Below are 15,480 nucleotides of genomic sequence, written 5' to 3' on the forward strand. Positions count from 1 at the left end.
TTTCTTACATTAAACATGGAGACTCACTTACCTATTATAATACCATTTCATTTCCATTCACTCAGGCGGCTTCAAACGAAAGCTGCTCAGCTGAGGGTGCGTTGGTTGTACGCGACACCAAACGCATAGAAGCTAATTGCGTGGATGTAGTGACAGCAATGGTGAATGAGGTCCAGATACAGGTACCTGTGAAAAACGACTCCGAACACGCTGTGGAAGTGCAAGCTAATGACATACTCACCAGACGGGCAGTAGTAGCACAATTTCCGCAGGTGAAAGCGGAGCCGCTTAACCGTCCACTTACGTACGACGACATCCGGAAACCGGAGTGTTTGAACACAGAGCAACAAACCGAGTTACTGAACCTTGTGAACGAGTACAGGAGCTGCTTTGCATTAAATATGAGCGAATTAGGGTGCACTGATCTAGGCACCATGGATATCACCATCAAACCAGGGAGCGAACCGTTTGCCGCCAAGCCATATACCGTGTATCTAGGAACGAGAGGGAAGAAATTCAACGGCACGTCCAGGTATGGAAAGATCACGGTATTGTTGAAGATTCAACTTCAGCCTATGCTGCGCCGGTACTTCTAGTGCGTAAGAAGTCAGGGGAGTCGAGGTTAGTCGTGGACTATCGACGGTTAAACGATCAAACTGTGAAACAGGTCTACCCCCTACCAAACATTGATGACTTATTGGAACAAATGGCGGGTTACCGAATGTTTACCGTATTAGACTTGGCCCACGCCTACTTGCAAATTCCATTGACTGACGCTGCAAAACCATTGACTAGCTTTATCACACCAGATGGAACAGGTCAATTTACTCGCATGGTATTTGGGTTGAAAAATGCCCCGTTTGAATTTACCAAGGTGATGGACCGAGCTATAGAACGATTGAAGAATCGAATAGTCATAAATTACTTCGATGACTACTTCATACCTGCCAGGGACTGGGAGGAAATGAAGGAACGCCTACGTCAAGTTCTAGAAGCACTCGTTGCCGCGAAGCTTACATTACGGCCAACCAAATGTATATTTGCTGCGAAAAGTATAGAATGTCTGGGCTTCGAATTATCAGCTGATGGAGTACGTCCCGGAGTAGTGAAACTGAGGGCAATTGAAGAGTTTCCAAAACCCAAAAACGAACATGAAGTTCGTCGCTTCATGGGTGTAGCTAGTTTCTTTCGACGCTTCGTACCGAAATTTGCAGAAAAGGCACGACCAATTACTGAACTGACAAGGAAAGAAACAAAGTTCAAATGGGGACCAGAACAACAGAGTGCATTTGAACAGATTAAGTTAGATTTACTTAGTGAACCAGTACTGCAATTGTTTGATGCTACCAGGCCGACTGAGCTACATACAGATGCATCTTGTAACGGTCTAGCAGGCATGCTGTTGCAGAGAGACGAGACTGGAGAACTACGTCTAGTGCACTGCTACAGTAAAAAAACCAGTGAGACGGAACGTCGCTACCACTCAAGTAAGCTGGAGCTCATGGTGATCGTGTGGGCCCTTGACAGGATGCGCTCTTGGCTAATTGGGATACACGTCGTTATCATTACTGATTGTCAAGCCCTTGTCTACATGAATAGTCTTAGGTCGACCAACTCACAGATAACTCGTTGGTTTGACCTAATCCAAGAATTCGACGTGGAGGTGAGACATCGTGCCGGGACAGCTATGTCACATGTGGACGCTCTCAGTCGAGCCCCTACTGAAGACAGCTCAGACACATTGGACGACCTGATCACTGAACGATTGGAAGTATGTGTAGCCGTAACTGAAGAAGAGTATGTCAAAGGATGCAGTACAGTGATCCAGATCTACGAGAGATCATTGAATCACTAAAACAGGCGACAGCTAGTAAGATAACAACCCAAAATTATAAATTAATTAATGGTTTATTGTATAGATTGGTGCAGTCAGCAACAGGACCCCGAAAGCTCTGGATGGTTCCTAAGAGAATGAGGAAAAGTCTAGTAGTCAAATTCCACGACCTCAGCGGGCACTTTGCCGTCGAACGCACTGTCTCCAGGATGATGGAGCGCTATTATTTTCCACGTATGAGAAGATACGTAAAAGCTCATATCAATATGTGTCCAGAGTGTGCAGTATATAAGAAGTTGCGAGGGAGACAAGCAGGCATGCTACACCCTATAACTCCTGGTAATCGCCCTTTTGAAACAGTCAACATAGATCACCTGGGACCATTTCCAGTAAGTTCCAAGGGAAATGCTTATATTTTAGTGCTAGTAGACAACTTAACAAAGTTTGTTAAGTTGTATCCATCAAAAACAATACAATCAAGAGTAGTAGTAGGACAGCTGAAAACATTTGCGCTGACCTATGGACTACCTAAGCGGATCATCACAGACCGAGGAACAGCTTTCCAGTCAGAATGTTTCAACCAGTATTGTGAAACCAATGGTATAGAACACCATGCAGTATCAGTACGCCACCCCCGTGCAAATGGTCAAGTAGAGCGGGTTAATTCTACTCTATTAGGAGCAATTACCACCCAAATGGGCGATGAAGCCACCTGGGATAAAAACCTTAGTGAGTTAGAATTGAACTTGAACACCGCACCGAACCAAACCACTGGAGTAAGTCCATTCTTTGCTGTATATGGTTATGATGCACTTAAAACAGATGGGTTACTCGATACACTGACAAACACAACTCCTGTATACCAGCAACCAGCAACTACACAGCAGAAGTTGCGCGAGGACATTGCAGAAAAACAGGCAACATGGAAATTGAGACATGACCAGCACCGTAAACATATGTCACTGGAACTGGGAGAAATAGTGTACCTTAGAAGACCACCAGTGTCGACTGGGAGCTCAACAAAACTACAACCAAAGTTCAGAGGACCGATGGTAGTGACAGCAGTGAACGCTGGAGATACATACAAACTGGCAGACCTACACCACACAGGAGGGCATTTGTATGCTACAACTGCTCATGTTAGTGCCTTGAAGCGTTTTTCTGAAAAAGATGAACAATCAGAGGAGAGTGACGCTGAACAGGATGGGACTCTGAGTACTGACCAAGAAATTGAACAGGACACAGAGGTGCAACATCTAGGAACCCAGACTTCAACTCCTGATGAAGAAACACCAACGCGACCAAAGCGAGTCCGCAAGAGACCAGCTCATCTAAGGGATTATTTAGTTAATTAAACCTACTTAACAAATAAGTCCTGTACTTTTTTTTTTATATCTAATGTTAATATTTTAAATTGTGTTAAATAATTAGTGATAGCTAACGAAAGTTGGGCCGGGGCGTCCAACAAAGTCGGATGGCCGAATGTTATAAATTATGTAGATGGTGGTCACACTGACCCCCCCCCCCCCCCCCCCCCCCCAATAAATCCAAGTAGGTACTCTCACAACAATTGTAGGAGTAGCCAACGGGCAGAGCAAGACGCAGTACGTCCGTGTAATTAAAAACTGTTGTAAATTTAGTAATTTGTTGATTGTTAATCTTTTGTTACTCAAAGAGTCAATGTTAAAATAAAGTGTTAATCAAACGTTTAAGACGTGCTGAGTTTGATGATTTCAATCTGACAGTGGACTTTAACAGTAGATACATGAAATATATCACAACGCCGCTGTGCATACCAATACTACAATTAAATGCAATATAATACCTACAAAATCATATTTAAATTCCATGGTATTCGATAACAAGAAAGATAATATTGTATAGTTATTTTCATCACATATTAGCAAAAACAAAATAAAATGTACCTACGTCAAGCTGTGATAATCTTTCACTTATGATATCATATCGTAAACCATATATATTTCAATTATTTTTAACACATCTTACACAGATGGTCCAGCATTTATTTTATACAAAATAATAGGAATTTATTATTTATACAGTTATATCTATACTACATGGATGCTTATCACTGATACTTTTCATGTATTAGGTATTCTATATGCATACTTTGTAAAATAATCATGAAATCGCTTGAATATTAGGTACCATCACAAGCTTGGAAATATATATATATATATTTTTTTTTTCTAGTGAAAATTGATAAAAATACCTTAATTTTTCCCAAATTATTATATTAGGTATATTAATGTCGATAAAATCTTATACAAATATAATTTCTATGTCAAGGACATGTCTAAAATATCGAAAATCTTAATAATTACATATAACTATAGTCTGCAAATCATTCCATCAATCATATCGCATTAGATATATTTCAAGTTTTATGACTCATACATTATATTATGTAAAAACATGTAAACATTTCATTAATTCAATAAAAATGTGTTCAATTATCATAATCTCACTGTAAAAATAGGTATATATAACTAATACATACCTTTAAAAACCGGTATTTTCATAGATACTTTTGCTAAAAGTTATTATTTTTATTTAAACATTATAAAAACTGTATTCATAGAGCCTCACTCGTCAGCTATATAATATAATATACCTATACTCTCATTACAATCTTCACTGATTTTCATCACTATACCTGTCTCGAAATACACAAATCTATAACACGTCGGTCAAGACCACTATATTTTTATGATTTTCCATCAATGTAACATAGAAATCATATATTTGTCTCCAATTATCGCTAAATACATGAGGGTATTTATGCTGAAACCATACCCGTTCACCTATTTACTTCACAAATAATGTAAAACACACGTATATTACCATCACAAGTTAGGATATATCTTGCCATCTCTAGTAGATATTAAATAATTAGTCATAGTTTGGTTTTATATAGGTATAAAATAATAATATAATATTATATTTTTATATTCGATCGTAAATAAACATACTGATCATAAATATAAACATATTTATGCTCCAACACATATAGACACTATTCAGATCTTGATAAAACTATCAAAAAAAAACTATCTGAATAAGACGATACGTAAATATTAAAAATCTCGCAAAAATGTATAATTTCAACAGTCTACAATGCTATAAATATAAATATAGCTATTATTGTATTCGACTTTACTCTAAATAATTGATAGGTACACATATTTCAGTACAGTTCTAACCGTCGTACAGGTAAGACGTTCGGTCTTTTCCCGTTGTGATTACGTCCGTTATCGATACGTTTTTATCTAGTTAATTATAGTTCGGTTTTTCATAATGCCTCTCACTTGCTTAATTTGCTCATCGGCTATTAACCGTAGTACTACCTATTTAACTTGTCGTGCCTGTAAGAAAACTACAGCTCATAGTAATTGCGTTACTACTACTGGATCCTCTCCTAAAAACGCATCTTCTTGGAAATGCAGTATTTGCTCTCCTTCTAATTTCGATTTACTCTCTAAAATCGAAAAATTGTTCGACCTATTAAATTCTACCAATGAAAAATTAGACCGGGTTGTAGCTGAAAATTCTCGTTTTCAAGAAAAATTATGCTTACTTGAATCAAGAATCGTCAAATTAGAATCAAATCCAACTTCTAATGCCGTTTCTTATTCTGACATGTTTAACGAACTACATGATCGCCAATCTCGAGAAAAAAATATAATTTTATTTAACGTACCCGAGTCGATTAATGATGTCGATGACACCTCATTAGTTAATGACATTTTTGCTAAAATTGATGCCCCTATCGCTACTTCACTAATAGTCCGCCTGGGTAAACGTGGACCAAAACCTCGACCGATAAAGATCACATGTGAAAAAAAATCCGACGTTGGGTTAATACTTAAGTCAAAAAATCGCCTCCGGAATCTACCTGACAAGAAATGTATCCACGTAACGGTTGATTGGACCACTTCACAACGCAGTTTCTACAATAAAGTACGTGAACAACTTTCAATACGTAAAAACAATGGTGAAAACAACATTTACATCGGCTATATCAAAGGAGTTCCAACTATTCTACAAAAAAACTAAATACTGCCTCAGGTTTTACACATACAGATAATACTTTTATAAATAATAATATTAATTCATCTAAATTTAAATGCAAACATATTGATGGCTTGTTTCAAAATGTTAGGGGGTTGCGTACAAAGTTAGATTTATTACGTATCAAGGAACCGTTATTTACTTTGGATTTTTATGTAATTGTTGAGACTAGTTTAAATAGTAACTTCTTATCATCTGAACTTGGTTTTTCCTCGTTTGAGATCTATAGATGTGATCGTGACTATACAAATTCTGGCGTTAACCTTGGTGGCGGAGTTTTAATTTGTGTAAAAAAAAAATTTTTTTCTAAACATTTAAATGCACTTTATACTCCAAATTTTGAACACTTATTTATTCACGTCCGTGTTAATAATAAAGACTTAATAATCGCTGGTGTTTATTTTCCACCCAATAGTAACAATGATAGTTACGTTTCATTTTTTAACGCTTTAAATTTAATTGTATCATCACATCCTGATTATGAAATTATTATTTGCGGTGATTTTAATCTACCTAAGTTAAACTGGGTTGTTCATAAGGACTATGTTAAGTGCTACGGTAATATCTATAATCAGGCAGCAACCGTTATCGATGAATTCGCTTATCTCAACTGTCGACAATTTAATAGATGGTATAATTTATCGGGCTCATTACTTGATTTAATATTTTCTAACATTCCAAATGTTTGTGTTCTTAATGACGCTGATAAAGCTATTTTACCTTTAGACACGTTATATCACCCTGCTCTGTACATTAGCTTTAATATTTCTACGTGTTGTAGTAATTCGGACCCAATTCCAAGTTATTTCGATTTTAACCGAACTGACTTTTGTGGCTTATCGTACGCTCTTAATTCTTGTAATTGGAACGACATTTTAAGCAGTCCGGACATTAATATAGCCACTTCATGTTTTTACTCAACACTTAACACTCTGATTGAATATTTCGTTCCTAAAATTACTCAAAAAAAAACTAATTTCCCCTCCTGGTATAGCAAGTACTTAATATGTTTAATTATCAAAAAAAAAATTGCACATAAAACTTTCAAACGTTATAATAGTCCTAATGATTTCAATACTTTTAAACTATTACGGCAACAAATCAAAATTGAATCTTATAACGCATATAATAGTTATCTTAATCACATCCAATCGGATTTATTATTAAACCCAAAACGTTTTTGGAATTTTGTCCGCTCTAAAAAACAAGATAGCTCTATCCCTCAAGCCATGTCTCTCAACGAAGTATCTGCCAATTCAAGCCAAGATATTGTTAATCTTTTTGGTAACTATTTTAGCTCTGTTTTTAGCCCCATTAATAGCCCACTTACACCATTATCTAGTTTTTCTAATTTTAATACTGTTAATCTTAATAATATTGAATTTACGCTAGGTGATATTTTTGAAGGTTTAAGTTTTCTTAAACCTAAGTGTTCATATGGTCCTGATGGGATACCTCCTATACTATTACGTAATTGCCGTTATTCATTAGCACTACCCATCTATACATTATTCAAATTATCTTTATCTACTAGCTCTTTTCCTACATTATGGAAATCTAGCTACATTCAACCTATTTTTAAATCTGGTGCCAGATCAAATGTCGAAAACTATAGACCTATTTCCATTTTATCTGCAATCCCTAAGTTTTTTGATAAAATACTTGCTTCAAAAATTAACCACTATTTTAAAAATGTTTTTATTAATGAGCAACACGGGTTTAGACCTGGTAGATCTACGGTAACACACCTTTTATCCTTTCATTCTTTTCTGTTAGAGGCAATTGAATCAGGTTTACAAGTTGATGTTATATACACTGACCTCAAAAAAGCATTTGATAGCGTTAATCATACTTCCCTCGTAAATAGGTTAAACTGTATGGTGTATCGGATCCATTATTAACATGGTTCAAATCATATCTCTCCTCCCGTACCCAAATTGTAAAAATTCATAACCATTCTTCTTTTCCCATTTCCGTTACCTCAGATGTCCCGCAAGGTGGCCACCTTTCTCCGTGGCTATTTAACATTTTTATTAATGATGTGTCCCAATGCTTTTCTAACTGTAAATTCTTGCTCTTTGCTGATGACTTGAAGATTTTTAATGTTATAAATAACACATCTAACTGCTTAGATTTACAAAGTTGCTTAGTTAAACTTTATAAATAGTGCACTGATAATGGTTTATTAATAAACATTAACAAATGTAATTATATATCGTTTTTTCGTACTCGTTCATATATTAACTTCCAATATTCCATTAATTCCAATCAACTTGTCCCAGTTACCACAATAAAAGATCTAGGTGTTATTTTCTCTTCCGACCTTTCATTTAATGACCACATTAATTACATTTGTAACAAGTCCAATAAAATACTTGGGTTTTTAAACCGTAACACCATTGGTTTCTCTAATATTAACGCGTTGAATACTCTATATATGTCACTAGTCCGTTCAATACTTGAATACGCTGCTATTATTTGGTCACCCCATCAACAATTACATATTAATCGTATAAATAAAGTACAAAATAAATTTATAAAAATAAGCACATTTCGTTGTGGGATTAACCCGTATACTTTTAAATCTCTAACTGATAGACGTGTTGAATTTGATGTTACCTTTATTTACAAATTATTGAACAATGATATTGATGCTCCTGATTTACTTGCTAAATTATCTTTAGCCGTTCCTTCTTTTTATTCTAGAAACCCCCAAACTTTTAAAACGAATTTTCACACCACTAACTATGGTTACGCAGCCCCTCTTGATCGTGCTTGTCGATCTATTAATAATATGTCAAATATTGATATTTTTAACGATTCTTTGCCATCATTAATTCTAAAACTATAAAATTGTACTTGTTAATATTTTCTTTAGCCTATTCTTTATTCGTGCACCAATGTACTTTATTCTTACCTTGTAACATTATGTAATTTCTATTATTATAATCTGTACTAAACTAATGCCCCTGAGGCATCGATAAATAAATAAATAAATAAATATTTGTATAATAATATCATATTTTCAATGAAAATATATACAAACTTCATATTCGTATCAAAAAATCATATTAGATGCATCCACGTGAGAAATATTATATTTCTGTAGTTCTCATAAACATCAGCATATTTATACCTCAAATATAAACTATTTTCATACTAAATTCATATACAAATATCGTAATTTTATTAAAAAAAACATATAATTATTATCATTATCATCATAAACCGTTATACATAATAATATGATGATTTCATACGTTAACTGTTTAACTCAAGATACATTAAAGATCATCCAATTCATAATTAACATCCATACGATTCGAATTCAGAAATCACAATCACTCGCATACGTGCACGACTATATTTTACCCATTTAAACCCTCCACAATCACCAAAAACACTCGCATACGTGCACGACTATATTTCCCCCTCCACCCCTCCACTAGGTTAGGTTAGTTTCCTGTAGGTTATACGAAAAAAAAAAACAAAAAAAATAAAGGTCATCACCCATTATGACTTATTACTTCATCGTTCACAGAGTGTAGATGAAGTAATCTTTATTTTTTTTTGTTTTTTTTATTGTCGTGCACGTATGTGATACATCTGCTCAACCCATGGGTTGTGCAGAGGTGTATAGTAGATGTATGCGGGTTGTGCAACGGGCTTCACGGGTTGTGCCATCAGGTATAGGGTTGTGCCAGCAGGTTGAGGTTCCAGAACTCTCTTTTTTATCCTACTGAGGACAACTATTGTTTTGTAACGAATTTTCTCAGCTTTCCGCCAATGTACAACACTGGTTTTCTCACCAACCAGAAGATAACAACAATCAAAGAAAACCGCAGCACCAGCAACCCATTTGTTGTTATTAAAATCGTGAAATTAGTGGGCCACTATAGTTTTTTAAGGAATACTCTCAGCATTTCGCCAGTATACAACACTTGTTTTCTTACCTCCCGGAAGACACCAGCAATCGAAGAAAACCGCAGCGCCACGGCACCCGTTTGTCGTGATTAAAATCGTGAAATGAGTGGACAACTATTGTTATGTAAGGAATATACTCAGCTTTTCACCAATATACAACACTTGTTTTCTTACCTCCCAGAAGATACAAGCAATCAAAGGAAACCACAGTGCCACAGCATCCGTATGTCGTTACGAAAAATTGCAGTCCACGCGTTCGGCAGTTCGGTAAAGGGTCCTAATAAATCGTTGAAATTATTGGACCACTATAGTTTTGTAAGGATTTTTCTCAGCTTTCCACCAATATACAACACTTGTTTTCTCACCTCCCAGAAGACACCAGAAATTAAAGAAACCCGCAACGCCACAACAACCGTACGTCGTGATGATTAATTGCCATCCACGCGTTCAGCGATTCGGGAAGGCGTTGTAAAAAATTGTGGAAATTACTGGACAACTATTGTTTTGTAACGAATTTTCTCAGCTTTCCGCAAATAAACAACTCTTGTTTCTCGCCTCCCGGAAGACACCAGCAATCGAAGAAAACCGCAGCGCCACGGCATCCGTTTGTCGTGATTAAAATTGTGAAATGAGTGAACAACTAATGTTTTGTAAGGATTTTTCTCAGCTTTCAGCTGATAAACAACACCTGTTTCCTCACCTCCCGGAAAACAACAGCAATCAAAGAAAACCGCAGTTTTACAGCATCCGTACGTCGTTATGGAAAATCGCAGTCCGCGCGTTCGGCAGTTCGGTAAAGGGTCGTAATAACTCGTTGGAATAATCGGACCACTTTAGTTTTGTAATGCATTTTCTCTGCTTTTCGCCAATATACATCACTAGTTTTCTCACCAATCGGAAGGTACCAGCAATCGAAGAAAACCGCAGCACCAGCATCCCGTTTGTCGTGATTAAAATCGTGAAAAGAGTGGACAAACTGTCGTTTTGTAAGGAATTTTCTCATCTCCCGGAAAACTCCAGCAATCGAAGAAAACTACAGCACCACAATACCCGTACGTTTTCATAAAAAATCGTGAAATTAGTGGACCACTAGGTTTTTAAGGAATATTCTCAGCGTTTCGCCAATATACAACACTTGTTTTCTCACCTCCAGGAAGATACCAGCAATCGAAGAAACCCGCAGCGCCACGGCACCCGTTTGTCGTGATTAAAATCGTGAAATGAGTAGACAAACTATTGTTTTGTAAGGATTTTTCTCAGCTTTCAGCAGATATACAACACTTGTATTCTCACCTCCCGGAAGATACCAGGAATCGAAGAAAACCGCAGCGCCACGGCACCCGTATTTCGTGATTAAAATCGTGAAATGAGTAGACAAACTATCGTTTTGTAATGAATTTTCTCTGCTTGCAGCCGATATACAACACTTGTTTTCGCAACTTCTGGAAAACACCAGCAATCGAAGAAAACCGCAGCGCCACGTTACCGTCTGTCGTGATTAAAATCGTGAAAAGAGTTGGCAAACTATCGTTTTGTAAGGAATTTTCTCAGCTTTCAGCCGATATACAACAATTGTTTTCTCACCTCCCGAAAAACACAAGCAATCGAAGGAAACCGCAGTGCCACAGCACCCGTTTGTCGTGATTAAAATCGTGAAATGAGTGGACAAACCATCGTTTTGTAATGAATTTTCTCTGCTTTCAGCCGATATACAACTCTTGTTTTCGCAACTCCCGGAAAACACCAGCAATTGAAGAAAACCGCAGCGCCACGTTACCGTTATCGCGAGCGAATACCATAAAATATATTTTATATGATATTTTTCAAGGAAGTTCTTCAACTAGATTTGTGGTCTACTTATATTTTATTTATTTTACAATAGTAATTGTTTAGGTATATAATTACTAAGGTATGGTATTGAAAACGAATCAATAGCCCGAAATGCATTCCAAAAAACCATAAAGGAGAAAATCGAACCAGCGGGATTGTTTATTCATAAGAATAAACCCTATTTCGCAGCAAGTCCTGACGGGTTAATAGGTAAAAACTGTATCTTGGAGATAAAGTGTCCTCCGAGCATAAAAGAATATACTCCAGAAGAGGCAGTACATAAAAAAAAATAAAGTACATGATATCCGATGGTGACAAAATTACTTTAAAAAAAAACTGATAATTATTATTATCAAGTTTAAGCACAACTCAACATTACAGAAAGGAACTACTGTTATTTTGTTGTTTGGACTCCAAAAGGTAATAGTATAAGACAATTGTTTTCGTAGAATCTAAAATATTATAATTTATACGTTCGATTTTAAACGTGTTTATTTTAGGTTTTATAGTAGACAAGATATCCAAAGATGTCAAATTTTGGACATAAAAATTGAACCATTTGTCACAACATTTTACATGGAATCGTTACTGCCTGAAATCATTGACCCAAGATTTGATAGAGGACTACCAATAAGGTCCGGTATACGGACAAAGAAGCTCTAACTAAATAAAGGTATATTTATGTAGCAATATAATATAATACAAGCAATTGTTTTTTTAAAGACTTACTGTTGTCAATATATAATTTATAATGATTATGTTTTTGAATAAAACTATGAACTAGGTACATTACACTTTATGTAAGTACGATGTTGTATTTACCTACCTGTTTTTTCAATACAATGCGCGCTGTGACGGTAATAAAATTATTGTTGAACTGTTTAGTGATAAAACTAAATAATTGCGCGTTCGGGGAACTTACCACACCAATGATCAGTTACTACACACACACTCACACAGCAATTCCCAATGAATATAACATATTGCCTATACACAACCCCTAAAAAACCAGTCCACTTTCAACCACCTTAATATATTATATATTAATTTGTTTCTGAAAAAGTCGTGTAGTAGTTGCTCATAATATTACTCATATCACCTTCATTACTACACGTCTACATCCATCTGATGGGTCTATTGTTGAAGATGCTGATGATAGTGGATGTAGTGAATTTGAGAGATTGGTTAGGTTTTTTGGGTTTTGGGAGTCGAAAACACTCTGCGTGCCTTTAATTTTAAAGTTTTTTTTTTTTTTTTTATTTGACATTAACGATCTATACACAATTGCACAATAAGTTTGTAAGATGAGGGTAATAATATAACATGAATGGTGTGATTTAGCAGCCACCCATTAGTGACTCTTGGCTATTGGTTAATTAGGTTTTTTTTTTATATATATAACTTTTCCTTCCTACTGTGGGACGTTAGACATTGAAGTTTTGTAAAAGGTCACGACGCCATTTTCTTTTCAATTTTCGGTTAGGATTCCCTGGAAGAGTAAGGATGGACAGATCTTTTATAAGAGGGTTTGGATGGTTTTGGAGACGTTTATGAAAACGTGTGTAGAAAAAGCGTGCTTCCTCATTTATTGTTTTCATATGGAGATCGTTGTGAAGAGTATGGTTAGAAATATACGGCGGAGCGTTGGATAATCGTCGGAGTGATATATTTTGGAACGTTTGAATTCTGTTAGTGTTCGATTTTTTTGCTGCACCCCACAGTTGGAGTCCAAACGTCCAGATTGGTTTGAGTAGCGCTTTGTAGATTATTAGTTTGGTGTTTAGAGTGGAGTATTTATTTCTAATTAGCAGAGGTCTGAGCATACGTAAGCGATTGTTTAGGGTTAGTCGTTTGGTTTGAAGATGTTTCTTCCATGTTAGTCTTTTGTCAAGGAATAGTCCTAGATATTTGACTGTGTCGGATGTGGGAATTGGTACATCGTCGAGTGTAATGTTTGGACATATTCCTTGTTTAAGAGTGAATGTTGTGGTAATAGATTTGTTTTGATTCATTTTTACTCGCCATTTTTCATACCAATCGAATAAGTGGTTAAGATGTTCTTGTAAGTTGGATGAGGCAATTAAAGGATCTTCATTTATGGATAAGATGACTTTGTCATCGGCATAGTCCGCTACAATAGTTTGTTGCATGGTGAGTTGGTCTGCTACATAGATGTTCAACAGAAAGGGGGAAAGTATACCACCTTGTGGTACACCCGCTTTAATTGGTGCGATTTCCGATGTCGACGAATTAAATTGGACTTGGAAATATCTGTCAGTTAAATAAGATTTAATTAATAGGTATAATGAGGAGGGGAGAAATTTTTCAAGTTTAAATTGAAGGCCTTCATGCCAAACCCGATCGAACGCTTGTGCAACATCTAGAAAAACACACGAGCAATAAAGCTTTTTTTCAAGGGATGTAAAAATAACATCAACAACTCGGTGTAATTGATGTATGGTGCTATGTGAGTTGTGGAACCCGAACTGGGTATTTGGAAGTATGTTGTTAGTGATAATATGAGGTATTAGGCGTCTTAAAATAAGTATTTCTAAAACTTTAGAAAGGAATGGTAAGAGACTTATTGGTCTGAATGAGGTTGGGGTGTCGAGTGGTTTATCAGGTTTAGAAAAAAGAACTATTTTAGAGAATTTCCATAATATTGGAAAATATGAAAGTCTGAGAGTAGCGTTAAAAATATATGTTATTAGTATTATGGCTTTTTTGGGAAGGCACCGAGCTACTTCGGCCGTAATTAAATCAAAGCCGGATGACTTTTTTAGTGAATATTTTTTGATGGTCTGTTTAACTTCATTTGGGGTGAAATATTTTTCAGGCCGACTGATTGACGATGGTAGGCTTAGATAGGTGTTTCCCTCATCCGTGTTTTCATGTGTAAGGATATCATGATGAGGTTGGAATGTTTCGTGAAGATGAGCTTTAAAAACGTCGACCTTATCAATGTCAGAGAAGGCAAATTAATTATCTGGTTTCTTAAGTGGGACTGAGGGGCATTTATATTGAAGTATTTTTTTTGTTTCACGCCGTAAGCTTCTGTCAACAGAGGAGAGCAAGGTTAGTTTTTGTTCGTATATGTCAGATTTGTTTTTAGCCAAATATTTTTTTAGTGAATTTGCTAATATGCACTTTTATATGAAGGTAACCGAGTGATTTGATAACGCGTTCTTGCTCTACGCTTTTCGACTATTAATGAACGGACTTGGTCGGAAACAAATGGGTGTTTGTGTGCTGAGTTCATTGAGGTGTTTAGGGAGTTTGACATAGAAGCCGCTGATTGGATAAGCGATGTTAAATTATTAACTGCATCGTCAATTTCGTCAGCAGATTTTAATCTTATTTTTAGGTTAATTTCTTCGTCTATGATGTTATGAAATTTAAAGCGATCAGTCGATGCTGTAAAAAGTTTGGGACTAGTCGTTCGTGTTTGTGGAGTGGCATCAATATTTAGAATAACAGACGAGTGATCGGAGTTTAGATCCAGACTATTATTAATTGAATAGTATAAGTTGCTAGGAATTTTTGTGACGAAGATCTCTAAAACGTCAGGTTTTTACCTATCTGAGGTTGGCCAATATGTTGGCCCAGGAGGTGTGAGAATTTTGTATTTTTTCATATTGGTGGAATTATAGAGCAAGTTTCCACGAGGGTTGGTGACTCGGGACCCCCAGCTTTGGTGTTTCGCGTTATAATCACCATCGATAATAAAGTTATTGGCTGTTGAGTCAAAATAGTCAGCAAGGTTAACACTAGTTAAATTGTGCCTAGGTGGGCTATAGATT

The sequence above is a fragment of the Metopolophium dirhodum genome, chromosome 1 (assembly GCF_019925205.1).
Source record: "Metopolophium dirhodum isolate CAU chromosome 1, ASM1992520v1, whole genome shotgun sequence".
NCBI lineage: Eukaryota > Metazoa > Arthropoda > Insecta > Hemiptera > Aphididae > Metopolophium > Metopolophium dirhodum.